A 14,035-nucleotide genomic window follows, 5' to 3' on the forward strand; every position below is an offset into this window, starting at 1 on the left:
TTAAAGCTCCTAAAGCCTGCCATCCATCTCTGCACCACCCCAGGGAGGGGACACAGGTACAGTCCTGCCTCCATCCCTGAAGGTGCCCCCCCCACCTATTCCTTTCTGTGGAAGCGGGCTCTAAGCCCAGGACACTCCCTTCGAGCCCACCTGCTAGTACCCTCCACCCTCCAGAAAGCCAGCCAAGGCTCTAGGGCCAGAGAACCCAATGACCCCACCCTCTCCCCACTGCACACGTGCACTGGCAGCCATCCCATCTCCCTCTCCTTCTCCGGGGATGTACCTGGCCCCACAGATAAGCTCCTGAGTGCTTTCTGGAGCTGCCAGGCTAGTGTGTCTGCACGTTGTCCTGCACATGGAGGAATGCTGGGAGGTGATCAAGTTCACCCTGCAGGTAAGAGGACCACGCTGATGGAGGACTGGCTGGCCAACTCAAAGTCGGTTTTAGTTTGCAGGGCTCTGTGCCCAATGCAAGCCCTAGACCCCTCCCTGTGACTGGAGCAGGATCCTGGCTGAGGGCTTGGTGCCCTAGCCAGTGTCATCTGGTGATACGAAGGTAAGAGACCTAATAACTGGGAAGCCCAGTGCACTCTGCCCCTCCCCACCAGAGCAAAACTCCTGACCTTGGAGGTGTCACTGGGAGAGGTCAGCAGAGCACAGGGCTCTTGGTGCACTGGCCTTGCCAAGGGAAAATGGTCCCTCTTTGAGCCCAGTATTCCCATCTGAGCATAGGGTCCCAGGCAGCCCTGTGAGGTAAGACCAGTGTTACCAGTGCTGGGCTGGTGTTCTGGCCAGATGTGAAAACCGTACTGCCTAAACCATTCTGGCTGCTGTTGCTCTGTGGCCCTGACCACACTTTTGCCTGCTCAGTCCTCGTCCCATCATAGGCTTTCCAGGTCTTGTGGAGTGCATTAAATTCCCAGATACATAGTAGATGAAGTAGAGCCCAGACACACCCAGCTCCTCTGTGCCTATTCCTGCCCCTGGCATCCTAAAAGGGCAGGATGTGTACCTGTGGCCCCCTACCCAGTAGGTGATAGTTGCTGAATGCCATCAGTGAATTCTCCCCACAACCATGCGGGAGGTGTATCCCCCATTGTACAGCTGGGGAACTGAGACCAAAGCTCACAGAGCCATTAGGAGACTGATACTTGTCCCCTACACCAGCACCTTTCCTCCAGGGTCCTTGTACACAGCAGCTCCCAGACCAGGAAGAAGTCTTCCTGCAGGGCTATCTCAAACAAAACAAGTCATGTGGCACTAGCCATCAATCTGAGGTCAGAGACAGTGTGGATCAGGCTCTCAGGGTTGCTCTATGCTTTCAGGGCCGCCCTATGTTTGCAAAGGGGCCTTGAGAAGATTTTTGCCTGCTGATTGCTTCTGGGTATTTATAATAATACAACATCCAGGGCTGACCCACCAAGGGTGACAACTTTGACCCCACCTCTCTGTAGGTTCAAAGCTCCCTGTGGCATCTGGGAACAGACATTCTGGGGCACAGGCACACAAGTAAGGGAATGGGGAGCCAGTGTTGCTTGCAGTATGGAGGTTTCTGGCACCACGACCCTCTCTAGCTGCCAAGCCTGGATGTTCCTGGCAGTTCTGGGCTGGGGCCTGGGCCTCCCACGTGCCACAGGTCTGTGCGTGGGACATGGGCACTGCGGACTGTGGGACAGGGGTCTTTTGCCTCCTTGGTCAGCACGTTGGCCAGTGCCCTCCTCACCGGAAGCCTATTGACTGATTCCTAGGTGTTGGCTGTGGTGGAGAGGTGTTGGCCTGCTCTGAAGGGGCTTATGGCAGACAGATGGGGAGCCGAGCAGGGCTGGGTGGCAGGTCAGTTTGCCTCCAGGAAGACACAGCTCTCTGTTCAGGCTGGAGAAGAGGGGAGGGTTGGGTAAGGCATATTTATTAGGGTGTGGGCACGTTCAGAACAGCATGGGGAATAGTGCCCTCCCTGGGGTGGGCAGCTCTGTAGCCATCACCACTTAAGGCCTAAAGGTTTGAGAGAGGAGGGCATATGACGACTGCTGAGGGGCCAGTGGGGATAGCTTGACAGAAGCTGTAGCCTCTGGTCAAAGGCCACAGCCAGGCCTAGGTGTCAACCCCATAGGAGGAGCCAGAGACCTGGTGGAAAGAAGCTGGTCGCGTATTGCTCCTGTAATGCAGTCTACACCCATCAGTTCCTGGGAGGCCCAGCAGGGGTGCACAGATGACAGACCCTTTGGGCTGCATTGATCTGAATTCTCAGGCCTTCTGGACACCCGCCTCTGGAGATCAGGAGTGGACAAGAGCCGGATACTGCAGGCAGCTCTGCTCTCTGGGCTAAACAGACCTGTCATTCCTTGCCTGGGCTGGGCTTCTTCATGAATTGCCCCCTCAGACTCATTGAACAGGGGACACGATGTCCTTTTAGCTTGCCCAGTGCCCACCACACCACTCCAACAAGGTCTGGTACTGCCTCACCCCTACACCCTGGTCCTAGGTACCAGCTTCCATGTTAGCATGTCAGGCATGCGAGGGCTCTCCCAGTTGTGCGACCTCAGCCTAGCCCTTTGGCCTCTGAGCTCAGAGAAACGTGGACGAGGCAGACACTAACACCTCCTAGGAGAGTTCAGCTGGTCACCATCCTTCCTTTGTCCACCTCTCTTGTCCCCTGAGAGAACCATGCAGGGCCTTATAGGGATGCTTTGAGGTTTTCACTTAAACTTATAGAATCCATCTAGGATAAGGGGTTCCTTTTGCTGTGGCCAGTCCTGAGCTCACAGAGACTGGTTCGACTTCCTTAGAAGTTCACTGCTTCCATGGGCTCCAGGAGCCTTATTTCTACCCTGGAGAGACAGGCCTATGGTGGCTTTGCTCAGGCTGCTTGGTGAGATACATGTAGGCATCCGGTTTCTCAATGCCCTCCCGAGGAGGGGTGGGGAAGCAAGGGACATGGCGTGTACATATGTTCTGAGCCACCCCTAGGGAAGCACAAGGAGAGACCCAGAAGGAGGATCGAAGGTCATGCAGTAAACCTGCGCCTGCCGTCCAAGTGCTGCTCCAATGTGACCCTTCCCAGCACTCTGAGTGGGAGGCTGGGAATGTGGCCCCAGTGCCAGGGAGCTGGGGGGGTGCCAGCCCACCATCTGCTCTTACCATGAAGGGTGGCTGCCTGCCTGAGGCCTGAAAGGATTCTGTGCCAGGCCTGCTAAATGTATCACCCCATTCCGTCTTGTGTAGATTCCACACTACCCATTTTACAGATAAGAAAATTGAGGTCAGGGGAGTTTAGGTAGACCCACATCCTGACAGCCCCTTCTCCAAGGACCACCTTTGCCCACAGCCACTGCTTCCTCTAGAAGCGCCCCCATCGCTTCTAACCTCAGGGTCGCAGGAGGTGTTTTGGCCTTCTGTCATCAGCCCTGCACCCCCCTAAAGAGTCCTTTTGCCCAACTGTGCAGTACACATTAAGACATAATTAATCTGATTGCTTATCTCTTATCCATCAAAGCCACACACAGCAGCAATGCTGGGACGCTGTGGGGAAGGGACCAAAAGCCTAACCCCCGGCAGCATTTCCAAGAATCCCACCTGGACTGCCCGTCTCTATATGCCTCCAGCATCCATGCTAAGCAGGGGCCTCCTCTCACAGGATGGCATCCTGAATTCTGCTGTGCTGGGTGCACCCCGGGCTATGTGCACCTCCCATCTCTGAGGGGCTGTTGGCAAATAGGGGAATGTGCATTGCATAGTGGTGGCCCTCACCACACCTATCCTCTGGTCCTGGAGCACCCCTGTTTGGTCTCTAAGATGAGGAGAAGAGAGTAGACTCAGGCCAAGTGGACATGCAGTGGTGATGCTTGGCTTTCAAGGCTGGATCTGCCCTTTTCTCTTTCTCCCAGAGAGAGGGATGAGTGTCTAGGGCTCCCTAGTGGTCACCAGTAGATGGACTCAGAGTCTTCTCCTAGTGGGTACAGCAAGACTGGTAGCCTCTGTCTGGGCACCAGCCTGCACTGGTGATGCATAGGATGCTTCTGGTCCCTGAGGGCCCAAAGTCTGGTGCAGGGACAGAGTTCAGGAAGATGGGGTCCTCAGGCTGTGCCTGAGGCATCAGCACTTGATTCATTCCCCTTTCCTGCCCCTGCAAGGAATGCGGATCCTTGTAGAGCCACCCACCTGACAGTGACAGCTAAATTGGGAGCCGCTGTTCACACCAGGAGCCCAGCAGACAGTCAAAACCGGGTCTAGGGGGTGGGGCGCCTGGTGAGGGGACCTGCAAGCACCCAGTAGGGCAAAGAATTCAGGCCTAGGCACAGCCGCAGCTGCCAGCTAGAGTAGACAAGAGTGGAGGCCAGACCCATCCTGGGGTCACAGTGAGGGGGTCCTTCTGGGCCAACTCAGACTTAGTGCCCAGGCTTGCTTTTCCCTGAACCCCTTTCTGAGCTACCATGATCCACAGAGCACTCAGATTTGCTCCATTTCCCAGATGGAGAGGCCGAGGGCTCATCCTAGATTGTCTGCTGAGGGCAGAGAATGGCTGTGGAGGCCAGAGATCCCACCCAAAGAGCACTGTGGAAGAGGCCCTTGCCGTCTTCCCCTCAATGCTTTTATCTGCTCTCTTGCTCAGTTATTTAGTCACTCAACAAACTATCTGGGAGGCTGATTCCAGATACCATCATACTTCTGTGGACTTCCATGTTCTTCATTCGCACAGAGTACAGGTGGGGAAACTGAACTCAGGGAGGAAGGTCTTGTCTTAGGTCACTCAGCTAGTAAGCCCAAAACAAAGTGGGTATCTATGCCACATGGTCACCTGGAAGCCCACAGAGACAGATGGCCAGGCAACTGGGACAGAGCCTGCTGGGCTCTCGCCTGCTGCTCCACATTCTACTGAGTTGGCACAGCTCAAGCCCTCATGATTCTGCCCCCAGCAAGTGTCTCTGCAACCCGAGGCCCATGAAACAGAGACCCATGCAGAATGGGGGCTGGCAGAGCCTTCATCCCCTAGTGAACTTATTCTGGTCTGAGTCTTGCCCTGAACCCTGCCAAGGGTCACAGGCAAGGAGCAGGGAAGGGGCCAAACCTGACCTTGATGTGAGACAGAAGGCTCTGTGCCCAGTCCTAGAGATTGGGGCCCCGGGCTGGGACTCACTGGGTGCAGAACCTCTTTTGTTCAATGGGCCTTGTTGCTGCCCTCTTGCATGGAGGTTGAAGGGCCTGTTTGCAGTGCCTACCATGAGGAGGGGGCTCTGAAGAGGCTACAGCAGCAGGCAGGCCTCTAAGGCTTGGGTATTTTTAGCCAGGATTTCTGCTGACAGTTCAGGCTGACTGAGGTTTTCTGTCAGCCTCAGAGGTACTTCTCTCAGCCTGTAAGGACACTCAGGGTCTGCCCATGCACCCCAGCTCTGCTTGGTGCCCCCACCCCACCAGCCCAGTCAGCTTCAGCATTTCAGCCAGGTGACTGGTTTCTCTCAGGTGAGGTCAGCCACTGTGGAAAATGAGCTTAGGTCCTGGGGGTGCAGTGGAGAACAGGTAAGGGAAGACTTGGGCACAGAGCTGTGGACTGCCTTTCTCATGGATTCTGGGCTCTGACTTGCCATTCTTGACTGGCCAACCTGGGGGTCAGGTTTCTGGGAGACTTTGATCCATGCCCAGGATGCAGGCTCTGGGCTGAGTGTGTGCAGGTTCAGCTTGAAGGCAGACTGGCTGCTGCCTGCCACCCACCTACAAATCTCCTCTGGAATGAGTGGTCGACGGAGACCACAGCTGACTATCCCAGGCCCAGCTTCTCTCCCAGACACCTATGCTTAGTGCTACTCACCTGCTCTGACCACCTGGCCTCTCCAGATAGGCCTACAGGGTCTACTGAGCACTGTCCACCTAGCTGCTCTGGCTGCTGGGCCCCTCCAGCCCATTGTACGAGGCCAGGTGCATGCAAGCAGAAAGGCCCACACTTGGGCCCACAGTGCCTCACGACTTAGCCAGGACCACCTCCTTCCCATGGCAAGTTATGACACCCAGAGAGAGGGTCCTCTGCCTTAGCCACTCCCTTGGGACACCCTCTTTCAAGACCTGGGGGCAGAAACACAGTCCAGCACCCTGGACAGCACCACGCCTGCGTATTCCGCCCGCAGGGCTTAGCCAGGCTGGCCAGCGAGGCCCATGGACCCCACCAATGAGGTGAACCCTGAGCTGAGATCCAGGCGCGTATGCGCCACGCTAAAGTTCTGACTGCCTGTTCCATGAATAAATCAAGAGGCTAGGCCAAAGCACTTCTGAAAGTCACATGAAAGAGTAAGCAAACAGAGAAACCAAGGAAAAATTTAAAACTAAATGTACAGAGGTGGATTTTCTGTGTGTGATTCTAAAATACATTCCAAAACCACAAGAATTAACACAGCCCATGGACAGTCAGATGATGAGAAAGAAAGTCTAGAAAGAGACTTTAATGCAAATATGAAAAGGGGGCAGGTGAAATCCAGGAGGGAAAATGGATTGTTCAATAAATAACTCAAAATATATAATAAATACACGGTCTTAGGACAACTAAATAGACATGGGGGAAACTTGGATTCCTACCTCACTCCTTGATATTAAAATAAGTTCCAAATGAACCAAAATTTTAAAAAGTAAAAAACAAAAGCATAAAACTACTAGAAGAATAATTTATAAACTTGAGTCATTCTAAGAATTATACAAAACCAAGAAACCATTAAATAATAGATGGGCATTCAGCCTCGTAAAAATAAAAGGCAGCCGTATAGGAGGGAAACTAACAAACAAAATAAACTGTGGGAATACTGGAAACTCATCTCACAAAGGGCCGTTTCTTCTTATGTATATGAATTCTTACAAATTATTAGGAAAAAGACCAATAACACAGGAGAAAGATGGGTCAAGACATGAAATGAACCCATCAAAGTAGGCTCAACTTCACTTAAAATGAGAAAGATACAAATTTAAATTACAGTGAGATGCAGTATACCCACCCCGACAGGATGGCAAAGTTCAAGGCAGAGGATTCACTCTGTTGGGGTGGGCAACTGCAGGAACTACCGGGGGTGACAGCAGGGACACGTATATGTATGGTTAGTAGGTGAAGAGGGGGCACCTGCAGGTATGGCTGGGGGTGTCATGTGACTAGAGGTGAGGCAGGAGGGAGCCACTTCCTCATGCTCCTTTATTCCATATTGCAGTCCAGGAGATCCAGTCGAAATAGAAAATAACGCATTATTTTAAAACAAAACAAATGACACCATCCCTTTCTGGCTGCCACCACCTACAAAGCAGCGGGCAGAGGCTCTCCTGGCAGTCCCACCTGCGCATAGCTGCCGGCAAGCACCTGTAAGCACCTGTTCCCCCTCATCTTCCCTGGCGCTGTGCTTGCAGAGGCCTGCTTTAATTACTCTTTTGTGTGCTTCTTCGGAGCAGTGCCAAATTCAACAAGGGTGCACAGAGGCCCTGCTTGGCCCCCAGTCCTTGCTGCAGCCCCTGGCCATGAGTTCCACTGCCCTTCCTCATCAGGTCCAGTCTGCCTCACCCAGATTGTTTTCTCACACCCCAGCTGTCCCAATGTGTCACAGGTGGCCAGCAAATCCAGTGCCTCCTGTGGACGAGCCACATGTCCCTGGGAAGTTCCTTCCCCTCCCAACCTCAGTTTCCCTGATGGTGAATTTGGGTGAGACCTACTTCATAGAAGGAAGAATTAACAGAACTGGGGAGAACAGGAGGGACATGGGGAGAGCGTAGTCCATGGGGGTCCTAGAGCAGGTCAGAAGTCCCTGAGTTTCCAGGAAACATCGATCTTGGAAGTGCAGAAATGTCAGTTGATTGGCAAAGAGGCGGGTGAGGCAGGAGGGCTGCCTAAAGGAGCCTAACTGCTGGTCCCTGAGTAGGCGTGTCCAAGGCCACCTGTCCACTCTGCAGGAACGCACCTGCCTACTTCTGCCCACCCACCCTTCATCTACCCACAACTGAAGAGGGGTGCCTGCTAGGCCTGAGCTCAGAGCTGCCACTAGTGCTAAGCTTCCAGGAGCAGAGTGAGGCAGAAGCTGTTCTCACCCAAGCAGAGCATTTGGGTCGCTTCTGTCCCATAACTTACCAGCTTGTCTTGCCTGACAGAGCTTTCTGGGGAAAAGGTCACCTTTTCAGCTGAGGCTGAGTCAGAGGTGGAGGATGGTGGGCCGGCAGTGGGGAGGGGTGGAGCGGGGGAGGGGAGTTATTACTGGGGGATGATAGTTGAGGGGTATGAGGATGGGGAGGGGCCCCTCCAAAAACCACTCTACATGCCAGGTCAGGAGATACCTCCTGTGCCTGCTGGCCCTGTCCCAGCCAGGCCCTAGGATACAGAGGCCCTGTCTAGTGGACCCAGGCTTCTGGAGTGGGCTGGGGGGAGTCTAGCTCCAAGAGCATCAGGCCACAGTTAAAAGTGGGAGAAAGGCTCTGCCACATGACTGTTGGGTGCCAAGCCTGGGCCCAAGTCACAGATGAGGAAACTGAGGCTCAGGAGGCTCTCCATGGTATACAGGGAGTAAGGAGTGAAGAAGGGTGACAACAAGATGTGTGGTGGGTCACTTTTTCCACCTTGTCCAGGAAGGCCCCCTGAATGTCTGGGGGAGGGGGAGGCCGAGACTACGGGGCAGGGGAGGTTATGGCTAGAGGCCCTAACAGCTAGCTAACCACGCTCTGTGTCCCCTTGTTCTTCGGAGTCTCAGTGACTAAAAGTCAGGCAGATATTCAAACAGAAAAAGAACATCAGGCAAAAACTAGGGAAATAGGAACAAAATGTACTTTAGTTGGTAATAATGTATTAATATTGGTTCATCACTTACACATACTAATGTAAGATGTTAACGATGGGGGAAACCGGGTGTTTGGTATGTGGGAACTACCTGGCCTAGCCTCTCGATTTCTTTCTAAATATAAAATTATTCTAAAATTAAAAGTTTATTTATTTATTTATTTTTTAAAAGATGGATTTGTTAGCAAAAAGCAGTAGGACCACTCCGCCTCCAGTGGTGACCTGGGCCATGGCTCAGGCAATTTGTATGATCCCATTTTTTACCTGGTCGGTCCCAGTACCAAATCTCCTCTTACCAACACCTGCCCCAGCCTGGAACCTCTTAACTGTTCTTCCTGACAGCAGGAAGCCCAATGGGGATAATCCATCCATCCTGCTCTGTAGGATGTAGCAGTGGGTCCTGAGTCAGGCTGGCTCTTACTCTGCAGAGGCCAACTAGGACCCGGCCCAGCCCCCTTTCCCAGGGGCTGAGGTCAACCTCACCCCCATGGGCTACCCCATGTGCAGCCAACAGATAGAGGGGGTAACTCCAGCTGTGCTCCCAGAAGGTGGGAGCAGTGAGCTCAGACATAGCTAGCCCTGTTCTTCAAGGCTGTGGCTGAGTCTCCCTTTCATTTCTTTTGCAGAAAGTAGGGAGTGGTAGGGGACGCCCAGGCCTGAGTGACAGACTATGTTCAAACCCCCTCACTATAGCCCTAACCCTTCCTGGCTGCGGGAATTCACTGCTCTGGGCCAGGGGCTCCTCTGATAGAACAGGTGCCATTTAGCTCCCTCAAAGCACAGGGGAGGTGGCCCATGGACAGTAGTGCTCAGCCAACCATGCCCACCCAAGGAGGGGCCAAGCAGGGCTCTGCCCATCACAGAGCTTCCTGGGCTGGGAGCTCTGGTGACATCTGTGAGCTCATTGGGAGCAACGGGGAATAGGGGGTGGGGGCAGGGTGGATTTGGCTCTGTTAATGACCTGCTGTGTGCCAGGCCCCAGGACTGACCATGCCAGAGACTCCCACAGTCAGTCACAGCCTATTCCTTTCCAGAAATATCCTGGGCCCGGGGCAGGCCTACAGGCCCATGCAATGAAAAAGAGGCAACAAGCCTCTCAGCCTGTTTGGGCTGCTGTAACAATACCAGAGGCTGGGTAGCTTATAAACAGCCTAAATGTATTCCTTGCAATTCTAGAGGCTGGAAGTCTGAGATCAGGTGTCAGCATGGTCTGGATCACAGACTTCTTGTATCCACACATGGCAGAAGGGGTGAGGGAGCTGTCTGGAAGCGTCCTTTACAAGAGTGTTAATCCTGTTCATGAAGGCTCCACCTTCTTGGCTTAAGCACTTCCCACAAACCTCACCTACTAATGCCATCATCTTTGGGAGTTTGGATTTCAACATATGAATTTTGCAGGGATTCATTCAGACCATAGTGGAGCCTGACGGGCAGGGGTTCTGAGCAAGGGAGGCCCAGGATTGGCCTTAGACTGGGGAGTCAGTGGCTAATGCACACTCTTTCTCCTTACACCAACTGGAGGATTGGCCACTCTTGCCTAGGACTCACCTGGAACCCTAACCTAGCCCTGAGGCACACCTGTCCACTAAAACCACCTGTTTTCAGACTCAAGACACTAGGGGGCATGGCCTAGAAGTGGCCATAGTCTCTTCTCTACTAGGATTGGGCCCAGCTGTGTCATTGGATACCTTGAACTTATGTTTCAAAGCTTTTCGTGGGGTGTAATAACACTACCTGGTCATGGGGGACATCAGGTCATGCCCAGCATCCTTCCAGAAGGAGGAACTTGCTCCCGGGAAGTTAATGAAAAACATCAAGGGCCTCCTGGATGCTGTGCTGGGCAACAGCTAGAGAAGCTGCCTGGCTCCTGCTGTGCCCTGTCACACGGCCCTGACCTTCACAACCTTTCTTTATTGTCCATGCCCCTTGCCTACTCCTGGGACCAGGACCATGGTGCCATCTGTGCAGTCCGTGAGGGTGAGGGCTACCCTGGGCCAAGCTGCTCAAGTGGGATGAGGGTCCAGGCCAGGGAAGGCAGCTGCAAAGCCTGGGCCCCTGGAGTCAGCCCAGAGTGCAGCCAGCTCTGCTGCTTCTGTTTTCTTCCCTCTATTTGTAAACTCCCAGGGAAGTCCCTGATTGGCCCGGGCTGCCTGGGACAGGGGTAAGTGGGAGAGTCTGTGATTGGCCAGACCTTCTCAGGACCCAGAGTCCCTGGACTCGAACGAGAAGGGCAGGATCTTCCCCAAAGAAATGAGGTGTCCTGTCCCTGGACTCGGGACAGACCCCAGCCCCCCCAGATATCTGTGGACATTTGTTACAGTGTGAACGACCGTTTCATTTTGCAGGAGAGCAAACTGAGGCTTGAAATGGTCCCAGACCTGCCTGAGTGCCACAATGAGTGGGTGACGAATTACCAAATGGCCACCTCTCCCTCTACCACACCAGACTGAGTGGAAGGAAAGTGACTGCAACCAGAAAATTCTGCTGTAGATTTTTCTAGTTGCATGAGTCAGAGGAGATGATTAAAGTGTGGATTATGGAGAGATGAAAAGTGTGAGTGGTGCACAGGATGTAGAGAAAGCGCAAGAGCCTCAAAGACCCTGCGACACTCTGGATGGGGTGACTCAGAGACAAACTCCCCACAGGGAACATGGAGCCACAGAAGGGTCAGGCTGGATCCTGGATCGGGAGCCCCACACGGCTCACCTTGCCGGCCATCCCTGGAGGCATGAAGGACGGGACAACATCTCCCCAGGCCTGTAGCCCTGGAGCCTCAGGGACACTGCTGGTGCCCAGGTAAGAACAGCTTACTGTACAGATGGCAAATTTGGCTGGAGGGAGGACACCTCAAGATTCACACAGCCACTTTGTGACATGCTGCATCCTCCAAGTGCCAAGCACCAGGCTGGTCTGCAGAGAGACCAAGGGAAGCAAGATCTCCCCAGGGATGAGCGTGCCTCAGTTTCCCTCATTATATCTAACTTTGAATAAGGTTCCTGTAAAAGTACACCTGTTCTCCAGGTAAGTCGAGAGTCAGCCCACATCAGAGTAAGAGGTAGTGGGTGTGCTGGCCTGGGAGGGCCGGGCATCTAGCTGAACAGAGAAGAAGTAACACTGGCTGGGCTTGGGCAACCGTCCCGGCTACCCCCGCCCCAGCCTGCCTGGGAAGAAGAGGGAAGACTTGAAGTGCCAGGTCTTTGAATCGCCGTCTCCATGGCAACGCATAGGCACAAAGGGCCAGGCGGTGAGCAGGCTGCGCTATGCAAGGCTGAAAGGAGGAAGGAAATCTTTTATTTATGGGAAGGTAGTGTCAGGGAGCTGGGCTGCTCCCACGCCCATGACCAGATTGAGGTGGTGAGGCTGTGTCCTCTACCCCATAGCTAGGGTCCCTGAGACTGGACCCATTGGCACACCACTGAGCCACCCTGCCCAGCTGGGAGGATGGAGCATAGGTAAATGGAGGGCAGGGCTGGGGCAAGAGTCCAGCATGTATGCAGCCTGAGAAGTGACCCCAGATGCTCCCCGGGAGCTAAGGAGCCTTCTCCATCCGCTGTACCTCAGTCTCTATAAGGCACACGCACTAGGACAGGTACATGCCAGGTGCTAGGGAGGGTGCAGGAAGTGAGGAAATGTGACCAAACCAGATGCTGTGGAAACAGAATTCAGGTCTGGGCTGCTTTAGTAGGTACTAAAGAAGAGTCTGTCAGAAGAGGATATCAGGAGCCAGACATGTGCAGAAAGAACCGCAAGTGCAAAGGCCCTGAGGCAGGACGGGACTGAGAGTATCTGAGAACAGGGAGGAAAGCCAGGAGTGAGAAAGAAGGCGGAGCTGCCCACTGCAGCCTCTCCTTTTTCCCACATCTTTTTTGCTGGCTCCACACCTTTGACGTCAGGGGCCTTGGGCACCAGGTATTGTGCACCCCACTTGCTTCAGGTGCAGCCACCACTCAATCTGGCTCTGGCTTTCAGCTGCCAGCCCCACAATCCCCCATACTCCTCCCCTCTATTCTCTACTGTTCCATGAGCCCCCCAATGTAGGAAAATGTACCCAGGGTGCCACAAAGGGAGAATGATGATCCCCCGAGACCTGGGGAGCCATGTAGGAACCATCGCCTTGAAGCAGAGATAGTTTTTCATTTTTAAAAATAATTGAGCCCAATTGGAAAGCAAGAATGGAGGCGAGTGTCATAGCCCGGTGGTTGCTTGTCCCAGACCCACCTACAACAGCTCCTTGCTCCTTCCAGCAGCACATCCCATCTCCTTTCCTTGTAAATGTCTAGAGTGAGGCAATATTTTGTGAGATTGGGGTAACGGCAATAGAAATTCAAAACTAACACATACAGTGAGCCACACACACATTCTCTGGTTTGAGCCCAGGGAAGATTGCCGGAAGGTGCCCACCCCGACAGTCCTCAGACTTTGTTGAGGAGACAACTCACCTGGGTTGAGAGGGGCTCGTAGGAAACCCCACATCCTCTCAACCTGAGAGCTAGCCTCAGTGAGTCTGAGAAGCTGCCAGCCTTTTGGGGAGCCTAAGATCCACATGGCCTGTCTGAGCTTTCATCTCCTCCAAACAGTCCCCCCAGCTCCTGGCCCCTTGAATGCCAGCCTCAGGACAATTTAGGGCCATTGGGACTGTTTCTTCCCCTCACCTTTTAGGATAACCCCTGCCCCCTCATTCCCACCTCTGCCCCAGCCAGGTTACCTCCCTCTCCATAGTGTCTGTGTGTCAGTTTGGTCTTCCACATGCTCAACTTTAGGATCTGAGCCTGAGGCAGGGGAGGGAGGGCCCCAGGGGATCAGGCAGGACTGAGAAGAAAGGAGGAGTTGAGTCTTGCAGACAGGCAAGGGGGTAAGGGCTCGGCCAGCACAGATGTGCACACAGCAGGAAGAAGGTGGCCAAAGTAGGGTGGGCAGCCAGCTTCTTTCGTGGGCACTGTGTCTGGAATGGCCCCTGACCCCTCCAGTTAAAGATAGTACCCTCCAGTTCAGAGACCCTGGATGACGTTCCCCTAAACACCACCGTGTTGTCAATGTCAACAAATGGGGCATTCCAGCCACAGCCACTGCCCAGTGCTGACAAGCCCAACTCCTGATGCTCAGGAAGGCTTGCAGCTGCCATGGGCTTCCAGTGGTTTTCATCGACCCTCTTTGACCCCCACCGAGGGCTTTTTCTTCCCAGACATGTCCCATCCTCTCATTTCATTCCACATCAGCTCTGCTGTAGAGATGAGAAAACCGAGCTAGCAGCAG

The sequence above is a fragment of the Rousettus aegyptiacus genome, unplaced genomic scaffold (assembly GCF_014176215.1).
Source record: "Rousettus aegyptiacus isolate mRouAeg1 unplaced genomic scaffold, mRouAeg1.p scaffold_m13_p_5, whole genome shotgun sequence".
In the NCBI taxonomy this organism is placed as follows: domain Eukaryota; kingdom Metazoa; phylum Chordata; class Mammalia; order Chiroptera; family Pteropodidae; genus Rousettus; species Rousettus aegyptiacus.